This window comes from Pseudophryne corroboree, chromosome 8 (genome assembly GCF_028390025.1).
Source record: "Pseudophryne corroboree isolate aPseCor3 chromosome 8, aPseCor3.hap2, whole genome shotgun sequence".
In the NCBI taxonomy this organism is placed as follows: Eukaryota; Metazoa; Chordata; class Amphibia; order Anura; family Myobatrachidae; genus Pseudophryne; species Pseudophryne corroboree.
In genome coordinates this window covers 326916903-326933215 of record NC_086451.1, presented here as the reverse complement: position 1 = coordinate 326933215, position 16313 = coordinate 326916903, and positions in this window count along the sequence as shown.

Sequence of the window (16313 nt, the reverse complement as noted above, 5' to 3'; positions counted from 1 at the left end):
GCATTGTGTGTTTCAGTTCAGTGTGTTCGTACTGTATTGTTTGTCTTCCCTGTCCTCCCTACTCGGATGGCTAGCTACTCGCCACTGCTGGCAGTGGGGGTCTGGAGTGCTTTGCGATTTTTTGCCTGAACTGACTAACTGATTTGGCTTAATTTATTCAATTCGGCTAATTGGCATCTAATTACAAGTTCCTCAGCAGGTTTTTACGTTTCACCTCCAGCCGAATTATTCTGTGTTCCCCCCAAACCCCCCCCCCTCCCAGCTCTAACCCCCCCTTTTTTGTTATTTTGTTTTGTCTTTCTGTTGCTTCAATTGGCCTGAAGCTTGTTCAAGAGGAAAGTTATAGTCCTCTATTCAAATTTTTTCTTTTTGGCAGATCCTCGTTCTGATAGTTGGTTCCTGTTCTGGGCTGGGTTTGGTTTTACCTCACATATTCACATTTGTTTATCTGTTTTTCCCCCCTTTAGGTTGGCGGGTGGTTGCGTGTGATGTGTGGGTGATTGGCCATTCCTATGTTTATTGGGCAGCCACATTTTTGGCTACGGAAGGGGCTCCTTGCTTTGTGGGCTCGTATGATGTGCGGTGGATAGGTGTGCGTGGTATACTTTAGCAAGACCTGAAAGTGAAGCTTATGGAGCAGGTTCGGCGGTTTGGCATCCCCAAACTGTTGGTGATTCACTTAGGAGGGAACGACCTAGGTAGGAGGAAGGCAGTGAATCTTCGATTGGTCATTATTCAGGATCTGCAAGTGATTTCTGATGCTTGGCCAGGCTGTAGGCTTATCTGGTCTTGTATGGTGCCACGGTTGTGTTGGCGTGGAGTGGTGGATGGTCGAGCGATCGATGTGGCTCGCTGGAAGGTGAAGTTTGTGGTGGCCCATGGCGGTGCTGTGGTTTGGCATCAGCGGATCAAGTTTCGGCACTTCTACTTGTTTAGACCGGATGGTATGCACTTGACGGGACAGGGACTATCTATGTTTTTGGAGGATCTGTTTTCGGCGTTTGGTTCGGTAGGTTAGGGGTATGGTGGCGTTGCATAGTTCTGTAGAACAGAACTTCGCTGTTGGCGGGAAAGAACGGCAAGTTAACATTTGTTGGATTAAAGAGTGAATTGGAGGTCATTTGGTTGTTGATTTTAGGTGCGCTCTCCTTCGCTGACTGGTTTTACATCTGCTGGACCGCCTTCATGGGTGGCAGCCTCATCACCTTCACGGGTGGGTAGTCAGGATGTAGGTTGAGCGGATACCTATTTTGTGTGTTGGAAGGTTTACGTAAGTTCTGTTTTATAAGAGAGTTATCTATGGGATAGGGTTGTTTAGCCATTCTTTCTGGCCACCATACTTTAGTTTAATTATTCACAGTTAATAGTTCACTTAAATAAATAGCTGACAATTTCTGCCAAATTCAAGTCTCCGTGTCTTTATTTATTATAGTTAAGTGTTAAGATGTTATGGTTATGTTACGGACAATCCTCAGACTATATGAGGTTTAGGAGAACGAATTGACAGAATAGGAGAGGAGTGGGTTAAACCTCAGCTAGTCTGGGGGCAGGATGGTAAGGCATTATGGGAGTATTATTGTTAGCCAATAGGAATGAATGTTGGGGGTAGGTGGAATGGGTTCTTAAGCCTGAGAAAGGGGCTGGCTCAGCCTCTTCTGCTTTTGTCGTCCCACCCTCCCTCCCTACTGGTGGTGTTTAATTTTGTTGTTGCGTTGGCTATTTTCGTGCTGTGGGTTGTCATGGTTTGGGTTGTGGCGGGAAAGAACGGCAAGTTAATATTTGTTGGATTAAAGAGTGAATTGGAGGTCATTTGGTTGTTGATTTTAGGTGCGCTCTCCTTCGCTGACTGGTTTTACATCTGCTGGACCGCCTTCACGGGTGGCAGCCTCATCACCTTCACGGGTGGGTAGTCAGGATGGAGGTTGAGCGGATACCTATTTTGTGTGTTGGAAGGTTTACATAAGTTCTGTTTTATAAGATAGTTATCTATGGGATAGGGTTGTTTAGCCGTTCTTTCTGGCCACCATACTTTACTTTAGTTTAATTATTCAGTTAATAGTTCACTTAAATAAATAGCTAACAATTTCTGCCAAATTCAAGTCTCCGTGTCTTTATTTATTATAGTTAAGTGTTAAGATGTTATGGTTTGTGTTACGGACAATCCTCAGACTATATGAGGTTTAATGTCACTCCAGCTCAAGCTTCCTTGCTCCTCTTCATCTCCAGCCCCTCTGTATCTCTTCAGTTCAGCCCCTCTGCCTTTCTTAGTTTGATATGTTATTAATTTGATTAATACAGTATGAAGCCTGTTTTCTTATGTCCATTTACTCTGAAAAAACAGCAAACAAACAGTACCATCCACAAAAGCGCTATGTAAAAAAAATCACATAAGCATCACTGTTAAATATAAAATAGACATTGTATTTACCGTAGCAGTGATAGTTACAGAGTACTTCAGTTCACTGTCTCTGACTGAAGTTAGCACACTGCAGACCCACTGAATCTGTTCCATTATGCTGCCAGTCCCTGAACCTGATTTCTGAGTCCTGGACCTGCTGGCCAACCTGCACTACACAATTGTCACAAGATAATGATATGGCATCTCGTATTACACAAGTCTCACAAGATGATGATGTGGCATCTCGGAAGATGCTGTCCATAGCCAGTGGTGCCGAGAGAGGGGGGGAGAGGGTACAAATTACTAGAGATGAGCGGGTTTGGTTCCTCGGGATCCGACCCCCCCCCGAACTTCACCCATTTTACACGGTTCCGAGGCAGCCTCTGATCTTCCCGCATTGCTCGGTTAACCAGAACGCGCCCGAACGTCATCATCCCGCTGTCGGATTCTCGCGAGATTCGTATTCAATATAAGGAGCCGCGCGTCGACTCCATTTTAACTCGTGCATTGGAGATTGTACGGAGAGGACGTGGCAGCGTTCTCTCTCTGAAAAGCTCTGTAATCTATGCTCAGTGTGCTGCAAATATCTGTGCTCAGTGTGCTGCAAATAATCTGTGCTCCGTGTGCTGAAAATATTTATGTTCTCTGCCTGAAAACGCTCCATATTTGTGCTCAGTGTGCTGCAAATATCTGATCAGTGTGCTGCATTGTGGGGACTGGGGACCACCAGTATAAGTATATACATGATGTGGGCATTCACTGGTACCTGGTGACAGAACGTATACTGGATTCCCCCACAATGTAACTTTATATCTGTCATCTATATACATGATGTGGTCATTCACTGGTACCTGGTGACAGAACGTATACTGGATTCCCCCACAATATAACTTTATATCTGTCACCTATATACATGATGTGGTCATTCACTGGTACCTGGTGACAGAACGTATACTGGATTCCCTCACAATGTAACTTTATATCTGTCACCTATATACATGATGTGGTCATTCACTGGTACCTGGTGACAGAACGTATACTGGATTCCCTCACAATGTAACTTTATATCTATCACCTATATACATGATGTGGTCATTCACTGGTACCTGGTGACAGAACGTATACTGGATTCCCCCACAATATAACTTTATATCTGTCACCACAGTATATACATGATGTGGTCATTTACTGGTACCTGGTGACAGACCGTATACTGGATTCCCTCACAATGTAACTTTATATCTGTCATCTATATACGTGATGTGGTCATTCACTGGTACCTGGTGACAGAACGTATTCTGGATTCCCCCACAATGTAACGTTATATCTGTCACCTATATACGTGATGTGGTCATTCACTGGTACCTGGTGACAGAACGTATACTGGATTCCCCCACAATATAACTTTATATCTGTCACCTATATACATGATGTGGTCATTCACTGGTACCTGGTGACAGAACGTATACTGGATTCCCTCACAATGTAACTTTATATCTGTAACCTATATACATGATGTGGTCATTCACTGGTACCTGGTGACAGAACGTATACTGGATTCCCCCACAATGTAACTTTATATCTGTCACCTATATACATGATGTGGCCATTCACTGGTACCTGGTGACAGAACGTACACTGGATTCCCCCACAATGTAACTTTATATCTGTCATCTATATAATAATTATAGTAGTACAGTACAGTAGGCCATTGCTGAATCTTGCAGCTCTGTGTCACTGCAAGTATCCATTCCATATCTGTGCGGCATTTTTGTGAGCAGTATATATAGTATTACAGTGCAGCATTTTGGTGACTAACGGTATATAGTTGTACAGTAGGCCATTGCTTTATCTTGCAGCTCTGTGTCACTGCAAGTATCCATTCCATATCTGTGCAGCATTTTTGTGAGCAGTATATATAGTATTACAGTGCAGCATTTTGGTGACCCAACAGTATATAGTTGTGTACAGTAGGCCATTGCTGTATCTTGCAGCTCTGTGTCACTGCAAGTATCCATCCATTCCATTTTCTTCCAGTGATTTGGACCAATAATACCATTGATTAGAACAAATAATTCCAGTGATTTTGTCATTTTCTTCCAGTAATTTGGACCAATAATACCATTAATTAGAATGAATAATTCCTGTGATATTGAGGTGTTTGTGTCGCTTAGCTTAGCCGTCCAGCGACCACAGTGCACCTCTTTTTCTCTTTTCTTTGCATTATGTGCTGTTTGGGGACAATTTTTTTAAGTGCCATCCTGTCTGACGCTGCAGTGCCACTCCTAGATGGGCCAGGTGTTTGTGCCGCCCTCTTGGGTCGCTTTGTTTAGTCATCCAGCGACCTCGGGGCAAATTTTAGGACTAAAAATAGTATTGTGAGGTGTGAGGTGTTCAGAATAGACTGGAAATGAGTGGAAATTGTGCTTAATGAGGTTAATAATACTATAGGATCAAAATTACCCCCAAATTATATGATTTAAGCTGTTTTTGAGGGATTTTTGAAAAAAAACACCTGAATCCAAAACACACCCGAATCCGACAAATAATTTTCAGGGAGGTTTTGCCAAAATGCGTCCGAATCCAAAACAGGGTCGCGGAACCGAATCCAAAACCAATACACAAAACCCGAAAAATGTCCGGTGCACATCTCTACAAATTACCCGGGCCCAGATCTGATGGAGGGGCCCAGTGAGGGCCCAGGCCCCCTCACCTTTACCTGGCAGCAGCAGCTGCAGCTCTTCTCCTCAACCCAGCACACTCTGCTGTGTACTGGGCTGCAGTGTGGCCATAGAGGTGCTTAAAATACTAATATACTAAGAGTGCATGATCACACCTCCTGTGATTAGGCCACAACCCTTGAAAAGCACCTGGGCAGAGCCCGGCTCTCAACTGCCCTGTCCATAGCTCTCCATGATGGCCACTCTCTTCATAGAGGTTCAGTCATGCAACAGTGGAGGACTGGAAGAAGGGAAATACTGCCCTCACGAGTGGGGGCCCCAGGACAACCGCCCTGGTCACCTGCTGGTAATACAGATCTGTTGGGAATTGAGCAGCACACGGTGCAGTCCTTGAGCTGGCCCTGACTAATATGTAAATTTGTAAATTAGGGAGACACTGATCAATAATCGACCACAAAACTATAATCATTCCATACTGTGGTAATCTGTAAGGTTCTCAGATCGATGTGTTTCATTTTGCTTTGTTCTAATATTTATTTTTATTTTTATCGCTAAATGTATATCTTCCCCTTTATTTACGTATTATATAACTTCTATTAAGCGATTAGTACTTTGGTTCTGGGGGAGAATCATATCGTTTGCTACAATTATGCTAGTGAATCTTTACAACATCATGGGTTGCTTAACAACCACACCTAAAACGTAATCCGAATACTAAGTATCATGATTGGTGTCTAACAACACGTGACTGCAGTCACGTGATCGGCAACTGTCGGATCACGTGGTCTTACGTCATGCGTGCCAACTCGGGATGAAATACCTCCCAGATTACTCTACTTCCTGATCAAAAGATCACATGACATGTTTACGTGACCTGTAAGAACTTTCCTCATTTGCCCTCTCCTCCATGACCGGAAGTACTGTAAGAATTACAAATAAAAAAATAAAAAAACATTGGGTCTTTCTCTCGTCTCCAGCTTCGTTTTTACTTCATATTTAATCAGATAGTTCCCTATTATGAATAGTATGAGTATGATTTATTTTAGAATTGTTTTTAAAGAAATTTGTTTATTACACCAATTAAGCACCAGCTGTCTCCACTTATGAGATCATTTCCCCTATAAAAAGTGTATCAGTCTCAATATTATATCACCTTTGATAAAGATGCCTGGAGCAGCAAAACGCGTCAGTTGTAAACCTTGGATGGACTTTTGTTGACCAGCACCTCCAATGAACAACTAACTACAGTCAGGACCTTGCAACTGAACTCCTCCGTGGACCAGTACTCCATTGTTAGCATTGCCATCGCTCACTATTCTCTTCAGGAGAGTCCACACATTGGAACACGGAGCATTGATCAAACTGTCAACCAGGACCCCACCAACTGTTGTCGTTGCTATATGAACTTAAGCCTATGGGAGTCTTTCTAACCGGAACACAGATGTGGTAGATACATCCAATCGGATGAACTTTTTTGCACTTGGTCCATACTAATGACTGTCTTTATGTTTGGCATGCATATGCTAACTGGTGCTAGTATCTACAAGGCCTCAAAGTCCACCAAAAGGATTTAATTGTGAGACATAGATTTTATGCTCGTTTATTTTTATATGTATAAAATTTTTAACAAATATTAAATATATCCATAGTTTACATTACTCTGTGTCAATCAGCGCTGTATACATTTTTCTTTATGCAACAGTGGAGGACTGGAAGAAGGGAAATACTGCCCTCAAGAGTGGGGGCCAAAGGACAACCGCCCTGGTCACCTGCTGGTAATACAGATCTGTTGGGAATTGGGCAGCACACGGTGCAGTCCTTGAGCTGGCCCTGACTAATATGTAAATTTGTAAATTAGGGAGACACTGATCAATAATCGACCACAAAACTATAATCATTCCATACTGTGGTAATCTGTAAGGTTCTCAGTAATATTCAAATCATTACCCTACAAATACCATATGTGCAGGATGTCAAACTCACTAACAACTTTAGTTCTGTGCTAATGCTTTGGTAGCCTTGTCAATTATCAGCCACATATCTTTTAATTTGACTGTCAATTGTTGCATTTTTCTTCTTCTCCTGTTGCATCATTAAGTTTGTTCATTTCTTCTCCATCACTATAGCTTCTGCCAAATGTGTCTTAACAATCAGTCTTGTCTTGAAGGCTTGATGTCTCTGTTTCTAGCCATGGAAGATAAAATATTTAACAGCTCTGCCAGCTTTTTACACTTGATGAGATGGCCTATTAATTGCTTAACTAACTCAGATTCCACATCTGTGTAAAACATCTGCTGTCAATATTGTTTTGTATCCCTTACTTACTCAAATTATTTTTATTATTAGCAGACAATAAAGATCTTAGCTGATGGATGCAAACTGCAACAATGTCCCATAAGATGCAGTTTGCATATCAAAATGAAAACATCTGCAGTGGAGAAAAGTATTTGATGTTGTAAGGGGAGGAACTGAACTGAATGTGGGAGCTCAGAACAATCATGTTTCTCAGTTTATGCACACATGGAAAAAAAATATAAAGATCAGGATATCTCAAATTATGTTTAATAAAGTCACCTTCGTGGTTCTTCTCAGGCTTGTGGGCAGCTATAGAATATTTCCCCCCCCTGGAACTTATACTCAGACTTTACACATCCTTATAATTTCTGGAAATAAGAAAATAACATATTTTAAATGGTTTGAATTTTATGGAAAAGCTGCCTTTCTAGAATTGTAATAAAACATTCAATACAAGATGGTAACTAAAGTATTAAATAGAGTGTGCCAGATGTAATGACGCTCAAGTTCGGCGGCCATGCAGGATACCAAATTTGGAAGTTTTTTTAAAGGGGCAATCACTTACAAGGCAAAACCATGCCTTGTAAGTGATTGCCCCTTTAAAAAAATGTCCACGTTCAACCGGTGCATCCAGTACGTCTGTTGAACTTGGGCGCCATTACATCCGGCCCCATATGTATGTTGCTTCACTCTTATGATTCATCACGTAATATATTGTCATTCACTTATATTGTGATACTATCACTGGCGTAACTACTGCCCCCGCAGTCCTCGCGGTGGCTTGGGGGCGAGGGGCTGCGGGGGCGCCGCCACTGATTTAGAGCAGATTGACATGAGGACGAGCGTTCGCATGTCAATCTGTTGTCACTAACCCTCCCTGCTGTGTTGGAGGGACATGGAGGGCACAGCGCGCGCCTCTCCCGTGTCCCTCCTGCGTCTCCGGCGGGTCTAATAAAGGAAGTGCTGTTCGTGGGCTTTGATTGGCTCACGAACCGGCACTTCCTTTATTAGACCCGCCGGAGACGCAGGAGGGACACGGGAGAGGCGCGCGCTGTGCCCTCCGTGTCCCTCCAACACAGCAGTGGGAAGGGGGGGCACTGAGGGAGCATATGTGGCACTGAGGGGGGTGTATGTGTACCTGGCACATATGGGTGGGGGAGGGGGGCTATATTTGGCACTGTGGGGGAATATCTGGCACTGGTGGCATATGTGGCACTGGGGGGTATATTTGGCACTGTGGGAGAATATCTGGCACTGGGGGCATATGTGGCACTGGGGGGGTATATGTGTACCTGACACATGGGGGGGGCTATATTTGGCACTGCGGGCATGTGAGTACCTGGCACCGTGGGGGAATATCTGGCACTGGGTACATATGTGGCACTGGGAGCACAGCCTTAGCATCAAGCACTACCCCCTAGCAACGAGCATGACACCCACTGCATGAAACCCCTGGCAACGAGCATGACACCCAGTGCATGAAACACCTGGCAACGAGCATGACACCCTGAGCATGAAAACCCCTGGCACCGTGCATGGAACCAAGAGCATGAAACCCCTGGCAACGAGCAGGTAATTTAAAAGTAATTAGAAGCCTTACTGTAGGACTTAATGTGTAATGGGTATTGCGGTGTGTGGCATAATGTATCACGGACATTGCGGTGTGTGTCATAATGTGTCACAAACATTATGGTGTGTGGTATACTATATCATGGGCATTGTGGTATGTGGTATAATGTCTCAGGGGCATTGCAGTGTGGCATAGGGTATAACGGGCATTGCGGTATGTGTCACAAGCATTACGGTGTGTGGTATACTATATCACGGGCATTGTGATATGTGGTATAATGTCTCAGGGTCATTGCAGTGTGTGGCATAATGTATCACGGACATTGCGTTGTGTGTCATAATGTGTCAGGCATTACGGTGTGTTGTATATTATATCCCGGGCATTGTGGTATAATGTCTCAGGGTCATTGCAGTGTGGCATAATGTATAACGGGCATTGCGGTGTGTGGCATAGGGTATAACGGGCATTGCGGTATGTGTCAGGCATTACTGTGTGTTGTATACTATATCACGGGCATTGTGGTATGTGGTATAATGTCTCAGGGTCATTGCGGTGTGTGTCATAATGTGTCACAGACATTGTATGTGCAATAATGTATCAGGGGCATTGCAGTGTGTAGCATAATGTATAACGGGCATTGCGATTCCTGTCATAATGTGTCACAGGCATTACGGTGTGTGGCATAATGTGTCGGGGGCATTATGGTGTGTGCATATTGTGTCATGTGCATTATTGTGTGTGGAATAATGTCTAAGGGCCATTGCAGTATGTGGCATAATGTATACTGGGCATTACTATAAGGAGGAAAAATTACAAATAATGTAATGGGCATGAATCAGGATTATTTTTCTTTCCTGTGGTGGCTAACATCTGGGCGTGCAGGTTGCAAAACTGGGGTATAAGGAAGTCTTTTCCAGCAATGCCACTCCCCTTTATGTGAAGCCACGCCCATTCCAACAAATCCACGCCCCTTTTTGTGGCGCGCACATTTTTATCCCTTTGATAGTGCCAATTATGGGGGATGGGGGGGGGGAGACGTCGAATAATTTTTTGGCTTGGGGGAGAAAAAATTCTAGTTACGCCACTGGATACTATGGTCCATAGTGCAGGGCTTTGCTGAGAATATTTAATCATTCACATCAGTCCATGCACAGTTGGAGCTTGCAGTCCACCACACAAATACATTATTGGCTCCATTTGCTCTGTTCCATCTGCAGAGTATATAAGGGGGTATATTTACTAACAAATCGATTTTGGACGATTTTGGTCGATTTGTTTTTTTTTATCAAAGTGTCCAAACCGGGAATTTATTAAAGTAAAATATCGGCAGTGATGTTGGCATTCGTATTTTTGTTAAAGTCAAAGGTCAAAATTACGATTGAATACACCATCGGTCAAATTCGGCTGTTTAGGTATAGAACACGGTCATTTACTATAAAAATGTCGGCCGGGATTCGTGAAACCCTGCCGTGAAAAATTTGCAAATCGTAAAACATTACGCCAAGAAAATAGTACTGCTTTTGTAAAGTGTATTTTGATAGTCATACAAGAATTGATTAGATCCGTACATGCATATATGTGGGCAAGGGTCTGCTAACATTAGAAATGTTTTGTAAAATTTGCGTGGGGTCACCCCTCCTATGAATAACCAGCCTTGGGCTCTTTGAGCCGATGGTGGTTGTTAAAATCTGGGGTTCAAAATGAATAGGGTCCCCCCATAATTCAACAACCAGCATTGGGCTCTGCACCTGGTCCTGGTGCCAAAAATATGGGGTACCAAAAACGTAGGGGTCCCCCATATTTTTAACACCAACACCGGGCTCCACTAGTCAGAGAGATAATGCCACAGCCGGGGGACACTTATATTGGTCCCAGCGGCCCTGGCATTAAATCACCAACTAGTCACCCCTGGCTGGGGTACCCTGGAGGAGTGGGGACCCCTTAAATCAAGGGGTCCCCCCTCCAGCCACCCAAGGACCAGGGGTGAAGCCCGAGGCTGTCCCCCCCATCCAAGGGCAGTGGATGGGAGGCTTATAGCTTTTGTGTAAAAAAAGAATATTGTTTTTTGTAGCAGAACTACAAGTCCCAGCAAGCCTTCCCCGCAAGCTGCTACTTGGAGAACCACAAGTACCAGCATGCGGGGGGGAAACAGGCCCGCTGGTACCTGTAGTTCTACTACAAAAAAAAATACCCAAATAAAAACAAAACACCACCGTGATAGTAAAAATGTATTAAACATACATGCACACTTACATACATACATACTTACCTATGTTGACATGAAGCAGTCGGTCCTCTTCTCCAGTAGAATCCACGGGGTACCTGTAAATAAAAATTATACTCAAAAACAATCCTGTGTAGAATAGATTGGTACTCTTCTTTAAGTTTGTAATCCACGGACTTGGTAAAATAAAAAAACGGAATACCCAAACCACGCACTGAAAGGGGATCCATGTTTACACATGAATCCCCTTTCCCCAAATGTCGGGACCCCTCGTGACTACTGTCAAAGAGGCTCCCAACCTCCAATCAGGGAGCGCCATGTATTGGCGCTCTCCTGATTGGCTGGGCTGGCCTGGACTGTCAGTGATGCGGCAGCGCAGAGGAGAGAATGTAGATGATCTCTGCTCCATTATAAGCAATGGTGTGAACTTAGCGGTTTGCGGGAGGTCGCAAGGTTAAGTAGGGGCACTGTTGGTGGGTGCCCTCACTTCACCTCGTGGCATCCCGCAAATTCGCTAAGTTCACACCATTGCTTATAATGGAGCAGAGATCATCTACATTCTATCCTCTGCGCTGCCGCATCACTGAGAGTCGAGGCCAGCCCAGCCAATCAGGAGAGCGCCAATATGTGGCGCTCCCTGATTGGAGGTTGGGAGCCTCTTTGACAGTAGTCATGAGGGGTCCCGACATTCAGGGAAAGGGGATCCATGTGTAAACATGGATCCCCTTTCAGTGCGTGGTTTGGGTATTCCGTTTTTTTATTTTACCAAGTCCGTGGATTACAAACTTAAAGAAGAGGACCGATCTACACAGTATTGTTTGTGAGTATAATTTTTATTTACAGGTACCCCGTGGATTCTACTGGAGAAGAGGACCGACTGCTTCGTGTCAACATACAGTAGGTAAGTATGTATGTATGTAAGTGTGCATGTATGTTTAATAAAATTTTACTATCACGGTGTGTGTGTGTTTTGTTTTTATTTGGGTATTTTTTTTATAGTAGAACTACAGGTACCAATGGGCCCATTTTCCCCCCGCATGCTGGTACTTGTGGTTCTCCAAGTAGCAGCTTGCGGGGGAGGCTTGCTGGGACTTGTAGTTCTGCTACAAAAAACAATATATATTTTTTACACAAAAGGCTATCAGCCTCCCATCCGCCGCCCTTGGATGGAGTTGACAGCCTCGGGCTTCACCCTGGTCCTTGGGTGGCTGGAGGGGGGGATCCCTTGATTTAAGGGGTCCCCACTCCTCCAGGGTACCCCAGCCAGGGGTGACTAATTGGTGATTTAATGCCAGGGCCGCAGGGACCAATATAAAAGTGTTCCCCGGCTGTGGCATTATCTCTCTGACTAGTGGAGCCGGGTGCTGGTGTTAAAAATATGGGGGACCCCTACGTCTTTTTCCCCCCATATTTTTGTCACCAGGACCAGGCGCAGAGCCCTGTGCTGGTTATTAAAATATGGAGGAACCCCTGTTAATTTCCCCCCGTATTTTTACAACCAGTACCGGCTCAAAGAGCCCGAGGCTGGTTATGCTTAGGAGGGGGGACCCCACGCCAATTTTACAAAACATTTCTAATGTTAACAGACCCTTGCCCACAGATATGCATGCACGGATCTCATGGATCCCTGCATTAATATTGTAACAATATTCTACCAAACCTGAAATACTTTAGGTAAAAATATTGCAGAACGGTTATTTTATAAAAAAAAAACCTTTGTCAGTCATCTAAATGAAGCACCTAACTTAGGTTATATTGTAATTTAGGATCTCCTTATTATAACATACACTTACATCCATCTTAAAGTGCCTAATGTGTGACATGTGTCTGCACTACCAGCAAAAATTTGTAACACAACCAATATGTGTACAGGAACTAACCTTGGCCCTCATTCCGAGTTGTTCGCTCGCAAGCTGCTTTTAGCAGCATTGCACACGCTAAGCCACCGCCTACTGGGAGTGAATCTTAGCTTAGCAAAATTGCGAACGAAAGATTCTCAAAATTGCGAATAGAAATTTCTAAGCAGTTTCTGAGTAGCTCGACACTTACTCTGCCACTGCGATCAGTTCAGTCAGTTTCGCTCCTGTTTTGACGTCACAAACACACCCAGCGTTCGCCCAGACACTCCCCCGTTTCTCCAGCCACTCCCGCGTTTTTCCCAGAAACGGCAGAATTTTTTCACACACTCCCATAAAACGGTCAGTATCCGCCCAGAAACACCCACTTCCTGTCAATCACACTACGATCAGCAGAACGAAGAAAAAAACCTTGTAATGCCGTGAGTAAAATACCAAACTTCTTAGCAAATTTACTAGGCGCAGTCGCAGTGCGAACATTGCGCATGCGCAGTTTGCGGAAAATCGCTGCGATGCGATGAAAAAGAACGAGCGAACTACTCGGAATGAGGGCCCATGTTTGTGGCACACAAATAACTACTTTGCTAGTGAAACCAAACCCTTTATTGAAGATTTAGAACATTACCCACAAATGCTAATGTAAATCATACATGTTTTTTATAGTTATCAACAATATGTGTTGATAAATGAATGTATAAATGTAGAAAGCAAAATAAAGTCAATAACTTGATAAATTAACCCTACTTACTTAGTTTCTGAACAAAAACATATTTAGCGGAAGCTTCAGGTGTCATTTTGGTTGTTGCTTTTTTGAAGTAGATGATCCCTGTCCAGCAACATTACTTCGGGTTCTCTGGGATCTCCGTACTGGGGAGGTAACTGGGGTGATGCTGGGTGTGGTGGTTGAGAAGTTTGCTGTTTGGGATTGTGGTTGAATATGTAAAATGTTCTGGCTAAGATTGTTTATACTGGTGGACAGTTGAGCATTGGCATCCAAATTTTGCTCTATTGTTCTAGATAAACTTTGCATTAGAAGCAGATTGTTTTGCATGATGTTGATGAACTGCTGTTGGTGTCTAAGCTGATCATCCATTACTCTGATAATGGCATGGTTGTTTTGCACATTGTCTGCACGTATTTACTCAAGGGTATTAGCAATTCGGGTCATTTGGAGGTTCAGTCTGCTGCTATTTCGTGATATGCGTGGGAGGTGATGTGGCAGACTTGCCTGAAATTGTGTTTGTCGTTTGATATAGTCACCAACGATGGTTTGCTGCTGTGACCACCTGTCCCAGAAATCTGTTTCGTGGATTTTCGCCTGTGGTGTTTGTTTGGTCAGTTGAGCAGTTGGTGGTGTCTGTGTGGGTGATGACCTCATTGTGGGCGACCTTGGTCGGGTTGGTGAAGAAGGCTGCTGTTGCTGCACAGAATTGTCATCACTCAATGGGGTATATGCACTTCCGGACGAATTGCGTCTTTTTTTCGACCGTTTTAGGATTCGACTGTACTCGACAGCCGAAACCCTCCACCCGGGACCATGAATTCGACATATTCAATACAAAACGCATTCGAATAACGGACCAATCGTCGAGTAGTGGGCGTCCTGGATTCGACTTCCCGCCGTTTTGAGCCCTTTATAGGGCTTGTTTGCTGCGTGCTCAGCAGCCATTTTGTGAACCTGCAGAGAGGTGTGTGGAGGTGCAGAGCTAGCAAATTGGTTGTTGTTTGCTGTGGTATCGTTTGGACACCCAGCAGGCTTTAATCCAGGATGGACAGGAGTATACCTGTTACCCCGGAGTAGAGTCGTTTTTGGAGCGATTTCTACATTTGTAGATAAGTACCACATGTGGTCTGGCGTTGCATGTATGTGTTTGTGTAGTGGGGGGGTGCCATGAGGTGTACATGTGGCATTGCTTTGGGGTGTTTGGGGTATGTATGTGTGCATGTTTTTTTGGGAGTTTTGTGTTTGGGGGTAGTTTTTCACGTTTTTTTTTCTTCATAAAATGTTTTTTTTTGGGGTCATGCTTTTGCATTGGCGTACCTCCAGCATGTACAGGAATGATTTTTGGCTTGTTTGGGGTGACTTTTCAGTGTGTCGGTATCTGCCATGTGGCCGACATGTGTTGTTGTTTGTTCCCAAAACATGTTTTTTTGCTCGTATTTTAGCACTGGTGTATCCCTGCACATGCTGGAGGTACTTTTTGGCTTGTTTGGGCTGATTTTGAGCGTGTCGGTATGTGCCATGTGGCCGACATGTGGTGTTGTTTGTTTCCAAAACATGTTTTTTTGCTCCTACTTTAGCACTGGTTGACCTCCAGCATGTGCAGGGATGCTTTTTGGCTTTTTTGGGGTGACTTTTCAGTGTGTCGGTATCTGCCATGTGGCCGACATGTGTTGTTGTTTGTTCCCAAAACATGTTTTTTTGCTCCTATTTTAGCACTGGTGCATCCCTGAACATGACTTCCAGCATGTGCAGGGATGCTTGTATGGGGGTTTTGGCTTGTTTGGCTGAGGTTTTTTCAATTTTTCAAATTTTTTTTTTTGTTGTGTTTGGTCCTGCTTGAGCACTGGGGTCCCAACAGCATGACGTGTGGTTGCATGTAATTATGTAATGTGTGTTAAATTTGTAAAAATAATTTTTCTTTTTACAAAAGAGATGTCCAGGGACAAGCGGCCCCGATCCCCCCCTTCCCCCCACCCCTCAGAAGAATTTTCCCTGCACAGCAATGAGGAGTGGAAGCCGACCCAGGAGGAGGATACGACCAACTAGGCATGCAGTGACCAGCCGCGGTCGTCAAGGGACCAAAGGGAGAAGCATAAGAAAAAGAAAAGGCCTAGACAGGTAAATACTGTCAACACCTGCAGACACAAAAGCATCCAACTTGACACACCCTAGTTTGCGCACTGCCATGCACACCTACAGGTATCTTTGCGCACTGCCAGGGATACTGACACACTCACAGGTACATACCGATCTTATTAAATGCATTTTTTTTATCCCTAAAGGCAAGAAGCCAGCCAGAGGATCAGTCGGAGGAGGAAGCCTCTGGTGAAGACGCAGGACAGAAGAAGCCGCGTGGACCCAGATACACTGAGGCGGAAAACTGTGCCCTAGTGGATGGCGTCGACAGGTCCTACGACGTTCTGTATGGACCAAGGGCACAGAGCACAGCAGCTAAGACCAAGCGAAACATCTGGGATGCCATCTCGAGACAAGTCACTGCAGTATCTGGAAACCGCCGGAGCACCAGAAACTGCATGAAGCGGTACAGTGATTGCCACAGACAGA